Source organism: Engystomops pustulosus, chromosome 1, assembly GCF_040894005.1.
Source record: "Engystomops pustulosus chromosome 1, aEngPut4.maternal, whole genome shotgun sequence".
Taxonomy (NCBI): domain Eukaryota; kingdom Metazoa; phylum Chordata; class Amphibia; order Anura; family Leptodactylidae; genus Engystomops; species Engystomops pustulosus.
In genome coordinates, this window is record NC_092411.1 from 274,817,317 (window position 1) to 274,833,187 (window position 15,871).

The 15,871-nt window shown below is 42.6% G+C and overlaps 1 protein-coding gene across 1 annotated transcript in view; it reads right to left on the bottom strand.

Annotated features, from left to right (window-relative positions):
- Positions 1–15,871, bottom strand: part of ST3GAL5 (ST3 beta-galactoside alpha-2,3-sialyltransferase 5) — a 65,262-nt gene that overhangs the window by 32,628 nt on the left and 16,763 nt on the right. The gene's annotated exons all lie outside the window — the stretch shown is intronic.

The following is a 15,871-nucleotide window of genomic DNA, read 5'->3' on the forward strand; positions in this document are numbered from 1 at the left end:
CAGCCAGACCTGTTGGTTTGGTCTTTAGGAATTTAGTGGGAGATGCATTGGGCTTCATAGAATTGGGGCTGCTGTGGTTAGCGCTCTATAGCCATCACTGGCTGTGATACATTACTACTAGAATGTTGATGTCACATCGCTATAACACAGCCTAAAAGTAATAAGTGGTGACGTGCTAAAAAATCCAATTTTGTTTACCAGCAAACCAAACTTAATACATTTTCCCTAAATTTTTATGATCTGTGCTAAAAAGCTAAATATAAGACACTTAATTTGCACATTTTTGAATAGAACCCAATGTTACTATCTATTACTCTGCGTCTATGCTACATGCAGTCCTAATTTTTCGGAATCCTACATTAAATAGAATGGGGTGTAATTTTGACCATTGGATCGTATCAGGTTTTATAATTCTTTCTTAAAAAAACCTGAAGATGAACGTTAGTTTTTTTTTTTTTTTTTTTTTCCCGGCGGCAAACTACAGATCTGAAGTATGATTTTACGGACTGCACCACTGGTCCATAAACTTATTCCTTGTCTGGGTCCGCAATTAAAACTATGTAAACTATGTCACTGGCTTGTCACAAGGAAAGGCAAAAGTTGGCCGCGAACTTAAGTCGACCGTGAAACACTCGGTTTTTGCGTTACCCTTGACAATATTTTAGAGAAAATGTATCAGAATCCTTCATGATAAACCAAAGACACTTAGGGTGATGGCACACGTGGCGTTTTGAGCGCTTTTTTGGGCCGTTTTTAAGCAGTCCGTAAAAAAACGCATGTGTTTTTTGAAAACCCAACCGTTTTTGACAGGTTTTACCAATTATCTTAATTCAAATTGGTCAAAAATGGATGAATTTTCAAAAAACGCATGTGTTTTTTAAAAAGTGATGCGTTTTTTAACGGACTGCTTAAAAACGGCCCAAAAATGCGCTCAAAACGGCACGTGTGCCACCGTCCTTACTCATAAATCCAGGCACCGGGACTGAGGGAATCTTCTTATATTTGTTATTAATGGCCTCCTTCCAGCACTAAACGTTAACTTTCTCTTTGAGGTGAGCTATAGAACGGCGCCCCCTCTAACCATCCTATAGTGATGTATCAGGTTATGTTTTTAAGTAAGTGGTTGTTCCATCCAGTGTCTCGCACCCACACTGACATCATGGGGGTCATTTAGTAAGGGCCCGATTCGCGTTTTCCCGACGTGTTACCCGAATATTTCCGATTTGCACCGATTTCCCCTGTATTGCCCCAGGCAATTTTGGCGCACGCGATCGGATTGTGCCGCATCGGCGCCGGCATGCACGCAACGGAAATTGGGGGGGCGTGGCCGAGCGGAAACCCGACGGATTCGGAAAAACCGCCGCATTTAAAAAAAGAAATGTGTCGCTTGGGACGCGCTTACCTTCACTCAGCCCGAGCCGGTGAACTCCAGCGCGTTCAGATGCTTTTCAGCGCAGCAGCGCCACCTGGTGGACGGCGGAGGAACTACCTTGATGAATCCCGGCCGGACCCGAATCCAGCGCAGAGAACGCGCCGCTGGATCGCGAACGGACCGGGTAAGTAAATGTGCCCCTATGTGTGAAGAGCCACTATAATTTTAAGCCACACATCCTGCTTTGTAGTAGAAAACTGCGCCACTGAAGCTTCCGCCCCAATCTTGCTCATGGCTGGTGCACCCCTGCCTTATTTCTTCTAAAATCAACTTTAAAATGATGCTAATGAGCATGAGGGGCTTCCATAGACCCTTTGTAGTCTGCTTTACAGGCTGTTACACTGCTAGCTCTCTCCTGGTCTTGGGTCTCTCCCACACCTGTCGGGGTCGACAGGGTGATGCAAGAAGATGGGGAGGCCCATGATGTTGTGCGACTTTAAGTCAGGGACACACTGGATAATGGAGATATGGTAAAGATCACTTCATGGGGTTGACCACTTTAACTCATGTTTTTTTATTAATGTTTATGGCCATAGCCCATGGACAGATAGAGATCACATGACCCTCTATCTGCGGCCATTTTATGGACAGGAATGTCTGAGGTAAAAGACCGGAGGCCTCACTTTACATATCAGGAAAGCAGAGCAGAACTATTAGTAGATGTATATTGGTAAATTACCTCATATCCTGCCCCTCATACACACATTACAAAATACATGAGGTAAAGTGGCCCAGCACTACAGAGAGGGTCCACCATGACGGCAACAATCTCCAGAAACTTTCCCAGGTCTGCTGCTTCAGCAGCTTTCACCAGAGACTCCGAATGGTCACAAAAGATACTAGAGCCAGGATCGAGGCCTACTTATCTCACCTCTGTCTCTGGAGCTTTCCAGGGAACCAGAAAATCAAAAACAGCCATAGGCTACATGCACCTGACCGTGTACTGGCGTCATAGCGCACATCCGGGTGCAGAAGTGGGGGGAGCACTCCTCACCCCTCCTATCTCAATAAAAAAGCTAAGTGGCCGTGACATGTCCCATCTTTTGCGTCATGGCCACCCAGCCAGGTTATGGTGTGGGCTCACCGCACTGCGACTGGGTGCCACAGATGGTGATCTGGCGGTGATCTGGTGCAGCCCAATCACGGCCACAGTGTCAGTTGGCTGCATGAAGCCTAATCTCATAAGGTGCCTGCAGAGGATACACTAAAACGAAACTCGTTACCGTTTTGGACATCACATGTATAAATACCCACGCTGGACAGTAGATGTCAACCTGAGATACCCAAAACGGGGTAGACAGCTCTGAAAGGGAACCTACCACCACATTTCTACCTATAAAGGTAGAACGGGTGGTAGGTGGATGTATGGGACGTGAGGATAATATACCCTAATATATACCCTTTTTAGGGCTAATATACCCTAATATGTAAATTTTCTAAAGAGACTACTGGGGTGTGGAGTAGCCGGACATGAGGCTACAGGTCGCGGCTACTCCATACCCAGTAGCCTCCTTGTTCCTCCTACCCTGACATTTTTGTCCAAGAAGCCGCAGTTCTGTGCATGCGCTGTAGCTTCGGCGCAGTGGCCGCACAGCCGCGGGCCGGCCGTTTTGTGCATGCATAGAACGTCGGCTTCCAGGATGAGGACAAAGATGTCTGGGTAGGAGGAACAAAGAGGCTACTGGGGCGTGGAGTAGCCGCGACGTGTAGACTCAGCTCTGGCTACTCCACACCCCAGTGGCCTCTTTAGAAAATGTACATATTAGGGTATTAAATATTTTAAAAAGATAGCGGGGACGTGAGGATTAGCCCTAAAAAGGGCTATCCTCATGTCCAATACATCCACCTACCCACTAAATAGGTAGAATCGTGGTGGTAGGTTCCCTTTAAAGGGATGACCCAACCCTTAAGGAGCTAACGGCTTAAAGGTGACATGGGAGAACTGGCCAGAGTCTCTCCACCCAACCCCGAAGCTAACTGGTTGCAGGATTTAGTAAAGACCCCCAATCTGCAGGTCATTACACATCCCCCGACTGATGATTTTCAGGGATGAGAAGGTTCAGACTTGCATTTCATCATATCTAATCCAATGTGCTCAATGAAGATAAGCACTGCCCGGCAGAAACATATTATTATTAGTCTCTTTAAGATGTACCAACTAATATTGGGGTTAATTTCCTAGAATTTTTGCTGAAAAAATACCGAAATCCCACAGAAACTGGTTATACCGTGCTATTGTGAGAACTGATAGTGCAATCCGTGATCTCCCCTCGTATATATCCCGTGCATTATAGTATCATTACATTACTATTAGAAATGCAGGAAAAATCAAACCGACTAACAAACAATCAGCAACAAACAGTTCCCCAAGCAGGCGGGATGAGAGGGTATAAAAATAGACGCTGAAAGGAGGCTCGTAGCAGGGGAAGAAGACGTAGGACGGGCACTCTGCTGCGTGCTACATGCAACAAGCAGAAAATAGGCAGTCAAAAAAATGTTAAAAATACTTCACCGAGGGCCATGGAGCAGCCTAACAATAGACTGCAAACCCTGGGGACAAGGAGGGAAGGATTCTAGTAAATAATAATCAAGACAATATATTAAGATGCCACTTTTAGCGCCAGCTGGCATGGATTTCAACTTTAACCTTTTCCTGACCTAAGGCCACCGGTGCCTGAATGTCCAGGTCAGACCGGTGCATTTCTGTTCATCTCTTCTTTAACGGAAATCTACAATCTCATAGACACTTACTCAGAGATGCAGCCCCCGTGACTGTGGTAATCTCCTTATACAGGCAGTCCCCGACTTACAGACGACCCCTAGTTACAGACAGCCCTCTCCACCCACTGTGACCCCTGGTGAAGCCCGTGTACAATAACTCACCCTCCCCCCTTGCCGGAAAAGATTAGACACGTAATGCTAGGCCGCATGAATATTAATTCATCTTCGTGTTTAGTAATTATATGCTAACTGCAGAATAAGGGGCGTAACTAAGAGAGACAGGGGCCCATAGCAGATTACTGAATGGGGCCCCTCTACCCACTCATAAAATGTACATATTTGTATACATTTCTACACTTATGTGCACACATTTATGCACTGGTATATACATTTATACACATACACACATCTGTCCCAGTAGCTTCTGACCACACGGAGGAAGCACACGGCAGTAATTGAGATGAGAGATCCCTAGTCCTGTCGTTCTGCTGTCCTCTCCCCCCGATATTTCATGCTGTGTACTGTGGAAGATGTGCACTGTTAGATACATATTATACTGTACAATGTGCACATCCTCCATTCTCTAGTGTGTTAGGTCAGATGCCTGGGCCCCCTGACACTGTGGGCCCCATAGCAGCTGCTACCGCTCTATTTACGCCCCTGTATTACAGTTTCATGTGATAAGATGTCCTGTAACTGATATTACAAATGCAATATTTCGGCCCTTTGGTCAGTTCTCTTCTTTCCTAAATATATATACAGTATATGGTCACATACAACCAGCAAACTACAGTCACTGCAGGATAAAATTCCAGCCTTTTGTCCTATTCCTCCTGGTGGGAAAGCACCAAAGTTAAGTGGAAAATGAATTAAAAGATCAGAAGGCAAACAATAACGAAGGATTAAGCGTTGGCAGCTGTGTCATACCCCCTACACATTATATAGTGACTGTTCACTTCATATTGGGTGTAACATTTAGGCTTATAATTAGCTTCTGCTTTGACAGAGGTTTCTGCAGATACTGCAGATACTACTTCATACTGCTTTAATGACTTTCTGTAAAAAAAAAAAAAGAAATACCACTGTGGGGCTAGATTACAACTTGGACTGAGGCAGCTTTGGCTAAAACTAAAATCTCCATCAAGACGATTTTTGATACTAATCTCGTTTTCCCATGCATGTCATAATCTCTCACTTCTATAAGCCCCAATTTCATAATGTTACGACTACTTATCCCTCTATGCTCTAGCTCTCTGTTGCCCCCACCATTTCTCTCTATACCTCCATCATATTGCCCCCTACCTCTTTAGACTGCCATCCATTTCTCTCTGTTGCCTTCCATGAGCTCCACCCTATTCCATTGGTGTTATGTTAGCTCCACCCTATTCCATTGGTGTTATGTTAGCCCCACCCTATTCCATTGGTGTTATGTTAGCCCCACCCTATTCCATTGGTGTTATGTTAGCCCCACCCTATTCCATTGGTGTTATGTTAGCCCCACCCTATTCCATTGGTGTTATGTTAGCCCCACCCTATTCCATTGGTGTTATGTTAGCCCTACCCTATTCCATTGGTGTTATGTTAGCTCCACCCTATTCCATTGGTGTTATGTTAGCCCCACCCTATTCCTTTGGTGTTATGTTAGCCCCACCCTATTCCATTGGTGTTATGTTAGCCCTACCTTATTCCATTGGTGTTATGTTAGCTCCACCCTATTCCATTGGTGTTATGTTAGCCCTACCTTATTCCATTGGTGTTATGTTAGCTCCACCCTATTCCATTGGTGTTATGTTAGCCCTACCCTATTCCATTGGTGTTATGTTAGCTCCAACCTATTCCATTGGTGTTATGTTAGCTCCACCCTATTCCATTGGTGTTATGTTAGCCCCACCCTATTCCATTGGTGTTATGTTAGCTCCACCTTATTCCATTGGTGTTATGTTAGCTCCACCCTATTCCATTGGTGTTATGTTAGCCCCACCCTATTCCATTGGTGTTATGTTAGCCCCACCCTATTCCATTGGTGTTATGTTAGCCCCACCCTATTCCATTGGTGTTATGTTAGCCCTACCCTATTCCATTGGTGTTATGTTAGCTCCACCCTATTCCATTGGTGTTATGTTAGCCCCACCCTATTCCTTTGGTGTTATGTTAGCCCCACCCTATTCCATTGGTGTTATGTTAGCCCTACCTTATTCCATTGGTGTTATGTTAGCTCCACCCTATTCCATTGGTGTTATGTTAGCCCTACCTTATTCCATTGGTGTTATGTTAGCTCCACCCTATTCCATTGGTGTTATGTTAGCCCTACCCTATTCCATTGGTGTTATGTTAGCTCCACCCTATTCCATTGGTGTTATGTTAGCCCTACCTTATTCCATTGGTGTTATGTTAGCCCCACCCTATTCCATTGGTGTTATGTTAGCCCTACCTTATTCCATTGGTGTTATGTTAGCTCCACCCTATTCCATTGGTGTTATGTTAGCCCTACCTTATTCCATTGGTGTTATGTTAGCTCCACCCTATTCCATTGGTGTTATGTTAGCTCCACCTTATTCCATTGGTGTTATGTTAGCCCCACCCTATTCCATTGGTGTTATGTTAGCCCTACCTTATTCCATTGGTGTTATGTTAGCTCCACCCTATTCCATTGGTGTTATGTTAGCCCTACCTTATTCCATTGGTGTTATGTTAGCTTCACCCTATTCCATTGGTGTTATGTTAGCCCCACCCTATTTCATTGCCAGCTCCGCCCCAGGGGATGGGCAGACAAAAGATTTACAATTTTATTACAAATGTGAATGGTATCCTACTTATTGCAATAGAACAATCAAGCTTTTATTTTGGAAGCCTAATATGGGTGGCAATTCTTAATTTGGAAGGGGGTGGGGTGGAGTCATGGTCACTCAATCTGCCACAAAATTTACATGACATCATCAGAATTTGGTTCCTAGAGTGAATTATCAGATCTTACTGTTGATACATCCTACACTACCGTATGTATAGAGGACCTTGCCTCTGGTGGACGCATGCAGTAGTGGATTATAATATAGGAGGTTTGGGGGCGGCCACCCTGGGCTTCTAGGGATCTGAACCAATAGCCAAGTTTGATATTGCCCTATGGTGATAATAAAGAAAAGGACATCCACTTATATCTATATACAAGGGTCCTTCCAGGACCTTTAAAGGTACTCAAACCACAGAACTAAAAGTGGACAGAAGAGACCCCCGACCTTTCCCAAGTAGCTTGATTCTAGTACCCTATGAAGGAAGTAAATGCTAATAATTAGACTTGTAATAACCCACAATTGTCCTACAGCCCAGGGCCCTTGGCCATGTGAATCCTCCCCTAGACGCTTGATACCTCAGCCTGACACATCTTCCCATACACAATCCAGGATGGAAAAGATTCCAGACAATATTCAATGGAATTTTCCAAGATCAGACATCAAAAAAGCTATTCACCAGTCCGCAATAACGGAACTAGAAGGATGTCAATTTTTTTCCTTTAATGGGTAGGGGGGGGGGGGTGACCTTAAGTGACCTTTCTGCAGTATCAAGGTAGATAATAAAATAATTATAATTGCAAGAGCGTATGAAAATGATTAAAAAATTAATGAAAAGTTCATATAGAAAATAATTTACAACAATGTTGCTAAAGGGGTGATTAATCAGCAAAATATTAATGGACCCTATAAAAGTGACCCCGTTACACGCAGCAGCCAACTAATATATGTGCGGTTTCCCTGCTAGCGGCTTATTGCAGAATAGTCCATGGTCATGTGATGCAGGAAGTAACTTATATGACCACGGGACAGGGAGGGAGCTGTTTACCTCTTATTAATCCTCCTAAAATAATTACAATCACATTAGGGTTATATTTAACCCTTCCCAGCCCTTTTACATTTTTGCGTTTCTGTTTTTTTTTACCCCCAAAAAGTTAAACTTTATTATTTTTCTATGAACAGAGATGTATATGAGCTTGTTATCTGCAGCACAAATTGTACTTTTTATTGGCGCCATTTAATATTTCATGTAATGAACTGGAAAACTGGAAAGAAAATTCCAAGTGCAGTGAAATGGACCAAAAAAAAAAAAAAACTACATTTGCAGCGTTGTCTTGTGGGATATGTTGTTACGACTTTCATTCAGCGCTCCAAATGACACCTCCCCTTCATTTTTTGGGTCAGTACGATCGCAAGGATACCAAATTTGTATAGGTTTTATTAGTTTTTTAGTAGATTATAAAAAATTTACATCTTGTGTAAAAAAAAAAAAAAAAAGTTGCCATTTTGCCAAATTCTAAGGACAATTACTTTTCCACACTTTGGTGTACGGACCTGTGTAAGGTGTCATTTTTTGAGGTACACGGTGATATTTTTATTTATATTAATAAAGAGTTTTTAATTTGGTTTTTAAAGCAGTTGTCTTTTGCCTAGTGTTTTTTTTTTTCCAGGACTTCTCCCAAGCTGCACTAATTCTCTGGAATCCCCTATCCTGGATTATCAGACTAATACCCAACATCTAAAGCTTCAAACATGCTTGTAAATCCCTTCTCTTTGGGCATCACACTCGCTAACTGCTCGAAACATCCACTCTCTTTATACACATCCTGTGTCCTCCTCTGGTCTGTTGTACTCTCTTATGTCTTATGTTATTTGTATATGTCCCCCATGATTGGCAAAGTGCTATGTAATTTGATAGCACTATATAAATAAAGATCATTATTATTATTGTATTATGTATGTGATTGTAAATCATAAAATTAAAAAAAAAGAGGGTTTCCATCCCCAAAACGATTATGACTCCACCGCAGGATTGATAGGTCTATTGCTGGGGGTTGTGTAGCACCCCGGCACCTTCACTCATAGCTGTTTCTCAATATGATCAGAACCAGAAGCAGTGGGAGGAGTGGAAGTGCTCATGCACAGTGTAACAGCCTGTAAATCTGCAGCACAGAGGAACTCTGGTAACAACCCCATGTGGCCCTTCAAGCACATTAGGGTCATTTTAATAGTTGATTTTAGAAGTAAGTAGGCCGTGGATAACAATTATAAGAAGATCCCCACAGTCACGGTGCCTGGATCTATGAGTAAGTGTCCCTGGTTTATCATAATGGATTTTGATGCTAGATTTTTTTAACACTGACCTTCTTATAATTCATTTTTAAATTCCGTCAACATCTGATCATGCATGATACTTTTAAGCCATATGAGTAGCTTTTTGCCGGAAGGGCAAGATCTTGCAATTGACCAACAAAACAGTCCTGCATTTCTTTGAATGAGCTATTATTGAAACATCAAATCCCAATTTTGGGTATAGGTACCAGAACTAAGCTCAGAACATTATACTGTATAAGAACCAGGGATCAGAACATACATGGACCAAAAAAACTATCTACACCACATCTGTCAAGGGTTTACAGACAGTTTACAGGCATATTTACAACTGATATGATAAAGGGGGTGTGACCTATGAAAAGGGGCGTGGCCTCACTCATAAAGACAGTGCTCCAAAAATGATGCTACCACGACAGAATGTTGCCACAGCTTTCTGGCATAAACTAATCCAACTAATAGGAGGTGTAAACTACCACTAGACAATCCAACCCTACACCAGATGTATCAGCTACAGTGATAAATCTGCTGCATCATAAGACCGTCTCATCTAATCCTCCACTGTCTTAAATCTGCACCATTGTATCAGAGCCGAGTACTGAAAACTATATTAGAATATCCCTTATTATCACTCTGCCCTTAATAAATTGAATAAAAAGGCAGAACAAACAATAACTTTTAACAAGTAATACCCAAACCAATAATGACTTCTCCCGAGCCACAACTGATTTTTTTTAATGTCTACTATCTTTGGCTCCTCGCTTTTATAGAATATCCCTTCCCACTAACTCTAACTCCTGATATTACTGGGTTAGTTTTGATACTTGGATACAAATACTTCTGTTAGGAATATAAGAATATCACCAAATACTGAGTTTTCACACTATCATTTTTAAGATATTAATAACAGTTTCCAGAGGTCATCAGAGGTCAAACAGCCCCCCACCCTTTCCTCCCACATTGCCCAAATCAAACAAAACTGGTGCCAATCAATTGTGCTGTGTTTGTGCTGGTTTGTGCTGCTAAAATTTTTGTCTGTGCTGATTTTGTTTTGAATGTATTAACAAATTTTTAAAGGTCAAAAGGTCAACCAGACCCCCCCCCCCTCTCCACATTAACCGAATCAAACAAAACTTGTGTCAAACGTTAGTGCTACACGTTTGTGTTCATAACTTTTTCCAGAGGTCAGTAGAGTACATTCCTTTCAAAGTACAATGGGGCAGATTTACCCAGCTGTCTAAAAGTCTGAGTATTATTAGTTTCCCATGACAACCAATCACAGCTCCCCTTTAAAATATTCATGATCACTGGTAAAATGAAAGCTGAAATATTCTGACTTTTAGGCAGCGTGATAAATGTGTTTGCTAGTTCTCTTTTTTACCAGTTCCTAAACACCTAAACCTATGTAAACACCTAAACATACATTAACCCCTCAGCGCTCCGCGCCGTAGCTGTACTGCACAGCTTCCCACTATTGGCGCTCAGCGCGGTACAGCTACTGCGCAGAGACGATGCCGGTTCAGCGCTGCATAGCAGCCGAACCGGCATCGTTAGCCGCGGGATTTCAACGGTAATTTACCGCTGACATCCCCGGCTAACACCCGCGGTCGGAGTGGGCTCCGATCACGGGTGTTTAACCCGTTAAATGCCGCGGTCAACGCGACCGCGGCATTTAACATGCCTTCCCGGGGTCTTTACCCGACGATCGCCCCCCCCCCCCCCCCGCGCCGTTTTGGGGGAGGGGGGCGATCGCTGCTATGGCACCTCTGGGGTCCGATCGGGACCCCAGAGAAGCCTGAAGGCAGTGCCTTTAAGATGGCGTCTGTGACGTCATCTTAAAGCAAAGTGTCAGCCTATGCATCTGCATAGGCTGGCGCTGCTAATACCCTGCAATACATTAGTATTGCAGAGTACTATCATGAACAAGCAATCAGATAATAACTTTATAAATCACTAAAAATGCCCATAAGCCCCAAAACATATAACGCTCAAAAAAGTCTAAATCATAACACAAACCCCACATATATATATCATCGCGTCCGTAACAATCTGTAGAATAAAACTAAATAACTATTGAATGCATATGAACGCCGTAAAAAAAACGTTAAAAACCCACCAAAAATTATGATTTTTACCTATTATATCCCATTAAAAATGCAATAAAAAGTGATCAACAAAACATATGTACTCCAGAATGATACTGTTGCAAAGAACAACATGTCCCGCAAAAAACAAGCCATCAACCAGCTCTGTAGCCAAAAACGTAACAATGTTATGCCACTTGGAAGACGGCGATGCAAAAATGATAGGTTTTTTCCCACATCAGGGTTTTATTTGGCAAATTTAGTAAAACATAAGAAAAAATATTCATGTCTGGTATCCCCGTAATCGTATCGACCCATAGAATAAAGATAACAGGATTATTAGGCTATACGGTGAACACGAAAGAAAAAAAAAAAAGTAAAAAATCCAGTACAGAATTGATGCTTTTCTACTCATGACCTCAAAAAAATTTCCTAAATTTTTAACAATAGGTGATACCAACCCCAAAATGGTAACACTGGAAAAAGCATCTCATCCTGCAAAAAAAATGCCGTCACATGGCCCAAATAACGGAAAAGCGAAAATGTTATAGCCTTCAAAAGGGGGGCAACCAGAAAACTAAAATCCTGGCAGCTGCAGTGCCCTCCTTCCCTTCTGCGCCTCGCTGTGCCCCCATAACACAAGTAATGTCCACATGTGGGGGGTCGCTGCACTCAGGAGAAATTGTAGAACAAATTTTATGGTGGGTTTTCTCTTTTTATCTTTTGGAAATGTGTAAATTTTAGGCCTAAATGAACGTATAACCGACAAAATTTTAACATTCTAAATTTCACCGCCATTTTGATTCAATTACTATGAAGATCTCAAGGGGTTAGCAATCTTTGTAAATGCTGTTTCTGATAGTTTGTGGGGTGCAGATTTGAAAATGGGTTGGTTATATAGGGGGTTTTGATGCTAAATATGTAAAATTTAATTTCAAACAGTATTTATCCCCAAAATAGTCAATTCTGAAAATACGGAAAATTGCTATTCGATTTGTAAGCCGCGTGACGTCAAAATAAATTATCTAGACATTTCAAAAATTATGAAAATGTAAAGTAGACAATTGGGAAATGTTATTCGGCAAGTTATTTAGGTGGTAAATCTATCTGCCTGAAAACGCGGTGATTTTGAATTTCGAAAATGGCAAATTTTTCTAAAAATTCATCATTTTTTTCTTTTTTTTGTAAATAAACGCAAAACTTATCAGCCAAAATTTACCACTAAAATGAAGTACAACATGTGGGGAAAAAACAATCTCAGAATCGCTTTGATAAGTAAAAGTGTTCAAAAGTTATAACCATATAAAGAGTTGCAGGTCAGAATCCAAAAAATGGGACTGAGCCTTAAGCTGTAAAATGGCTGCGTCCTTAAGGGGTTAAAAACAAAATTGCTTTGCTGCACAAACCTAGCACTAATGTTTGAAACCAGTTATGTTTGATTCGGTTAATGTGGGGGGGGGGGGGCTGGTTGACCTTTTGACCTTTGAATTTGTTAATAAATTCAAAACAAAATCAGCACAAACAAAAATTTGAGCAGCACAAACGTAGCATGATTGATTGGCACCAGTTCTGTTTGATTTGGGAAATGTGAGGGGGGGGGGGCTGGTTGACCTCTGATGACCTTTGGAAACTTTTGTTAATATCTGAATAACGATAGTGGCACAAACGAAAATTTCTGCTGTACAAACGTAGCACAAACACCAGTTTGGCGCCAATTTTTTTGATTTGAACAAGGTGGGGGGGGGGGCAACTTCACTGATCAGTTGGTGAATTTATGTGTTTTGTGTTTTTGGCAAGTGCAAGGCATAATAAGGGCGGGTCCCTTTTAAAAGGCTTGTCCACTTTTCAATAAATCAGTTCCATCAGACATGTCTCTGCCTGTATATGTACCTGTGTCTGCCCTCTGCATATATTAACAGTAATTTATTATCCCCTCAGGGAAATTAGATTGTCCAAACCAACATTAAAACAAACATACACCATTACATAATTTACTAATACAAAACTGAAGATAAAAACATACGCAATATACACATAAACCATAAAAACAAGACAATCGCTGGCGTCTCAGCAGTCATAGTCAATATTTCCCCTATGGGCCCTTCTGAGTAAAGAGTTTGCAGGTTGGACAAAACTTGGCACCTTAGACCTCAGAAATCTCTCAGTCCTACCGCGAGGCTGAATAAACCAGCGACTGAATGTACTCTGAATGTTATTCTAAAAAAAGATGAGTGTAAAAGGTGTTCAACAGTCGCACAAATACCATGCAAATTCCTCAACATTCACTGATGTAGAATGGACTCCCAAACCTCGAGCTTCTCCCCAATTATCGCATAGATGTCTGGAGGTTAAAGGAAGAAATACAACCTACTCATACACTTATTATATTCACAGCTTCCTCTCTCTCACACCTTAAAGGGGTTGTCCGAGAGGTATGAAAAAAACAAAAGGTGGCCGGGAGGAGGCTGCGTAAAAAAAATAAAGATGTCCTTACCTTCCGACGCCCTCCGGGTGTCCCGTGCTACTGTCGCGCCAGCTTCCGGCTGGCCGGATGGTTGATGGGTCTGGCCATGTTTGTTTACATGGCGCGCGGACCGGAGCGACAGCAGCACGGGACACCTGGAGGAAGTCAGAAGCCACCTTTGGTTTTTTTTCATAACTCTCGGACAACCCCTTTAAAGAGAGGAGATTTATCAGAAGCGTCTGTTCAAGTTGCTTACGGCAACCAATCACAGATCAGTTTTCATTTTCCTACTGCTGTTTATAAATTTAAAAATGAGCTCTGATTGGTTTTTACTGACGGAGACAGGGAGAGGGCAAGGGGAAGAGCACTATTGAATAATCTCCTGCTGCAGCTCCTTCTATTCATCAGGGCTCTGACTTGTAAACATATACCCCTAGGTAGAGTTTGCAGACAGTGCTAAAGTAAGTAGCAGGACTGCTGAATCACTTGATGAGCATGAAGGTATTATTATTAAAGGCACATGAACAACTTATGTAAAAGAGTGGCCAAACCCTTTAAGAGCCAGCCAGTATCCACCATGTATTTATAACATTGTTGAACTATACAATATAGACCAGGGTGACTCCATTCCTCTCCGCACAAGACAACACTGCGTAACCTTTCCCACGATTAGCAGCAAGTTGTACTGGTTCAACAATAAGGCAGATGGAAGATCTGTCAAGAAAAATTCTGACGGGCATTTTAAAATGTTTTAATTGTTACTATAACACAAGCATAGCCTGCTGGAGGATGGTGTGTACCTCCTTCTTCAGGTGGGTAATAAATGAGACTATAAACCTGTCTGTCCCATTAGGCTGTCTGGATGCCTTTCTGCCGATTTTACACTATTAATGGTCTAAAGATTTGACTTCTTCTGTGTCCTCCCATCTGTTATCCAGCAAATACCAGATACCAGGCTCCAGGCTTCTCTGCAGTCACATTCACCTTGAACTGTATATGAGATGCGGCTGATGACTGGTTCAAGCAGAGGCATCTTAAATTAATAAATTATTTTATACTGTTCCCTTATAAAGAATGTCCCCCTTATCCTCATGGACTGTAAGCTCTTGTGTCACCCCCTCATCCTCATACACTGTAAGCTCTTGTGTCACCCCCTCATCCTCATAGACTGTAAGCTCTTGTGTCCCCCTTATCCTCATAGACTGTAAGCTCTTGTGTCACCCCCATCCCCATAGACTGTAAGCTCTTGTGTCACCCCCTCATCCTCATAGACTGTAACCTCTTGTGTCACCCCCTCATCCTCATAGACTGCAAGCTCTTGTGTCACCCCCTCATCCTCATAGACTGTAAGCTTATGTGTCACCCCTCATCCTCATAGAGTGTAAGCACTTGTTTCACCCCTCATCCTCATAGACTGTAAGGTCTTGTGTCACCCCCTCATCCTCATAGACTGTAAGCTCTTGTGTCACCCCCTCATCCTCATAGACTGTAAGCTCTTGTGTCACCCCCTCATCCTCATAGACTGTAAGCTCTTGTGTCACCCCCTCATCCTCATACACTGTAAGCTCTTGTGTCACCCCCTCATCCTCATAGACTGTAAGCTCTTGTGTCACGCCCTCATCCTCATAGACTGTAAGCTCTTGTGTCACCCCCTCATCCTCATAGACTGTAAGCTCTTGTGTCACCCCTCATCCTCATAGACTGTAAGCTCTTGTGTCACCCCCTCATCCTCATAGACTGTAAGCTCTTGTGTCACCCCTCATCCTCATAGACTGTAAGCTCTTGTGTCACCCCTCATCCTTATAGACTGTAAGCTCTTGTGTCACCTCCCTCATCCTCATAGACTGTAAGCTTTTGTGTCACCCCCTCATCCTCATAGACTGTAAGATCTTGTGTCACCCCCTCATCCTCATAGACTGTAAGCTCTTATGTCACCCCCTCATCCTCATAGACTGTAAGCTCTTGTGTCACCCCCTCATCCTCATAGACTGTAAGCTCTTGTGTCACCCCTCATCCTCATAGACTGTAAGCTCTTGTGTCACCCCCTCATCCT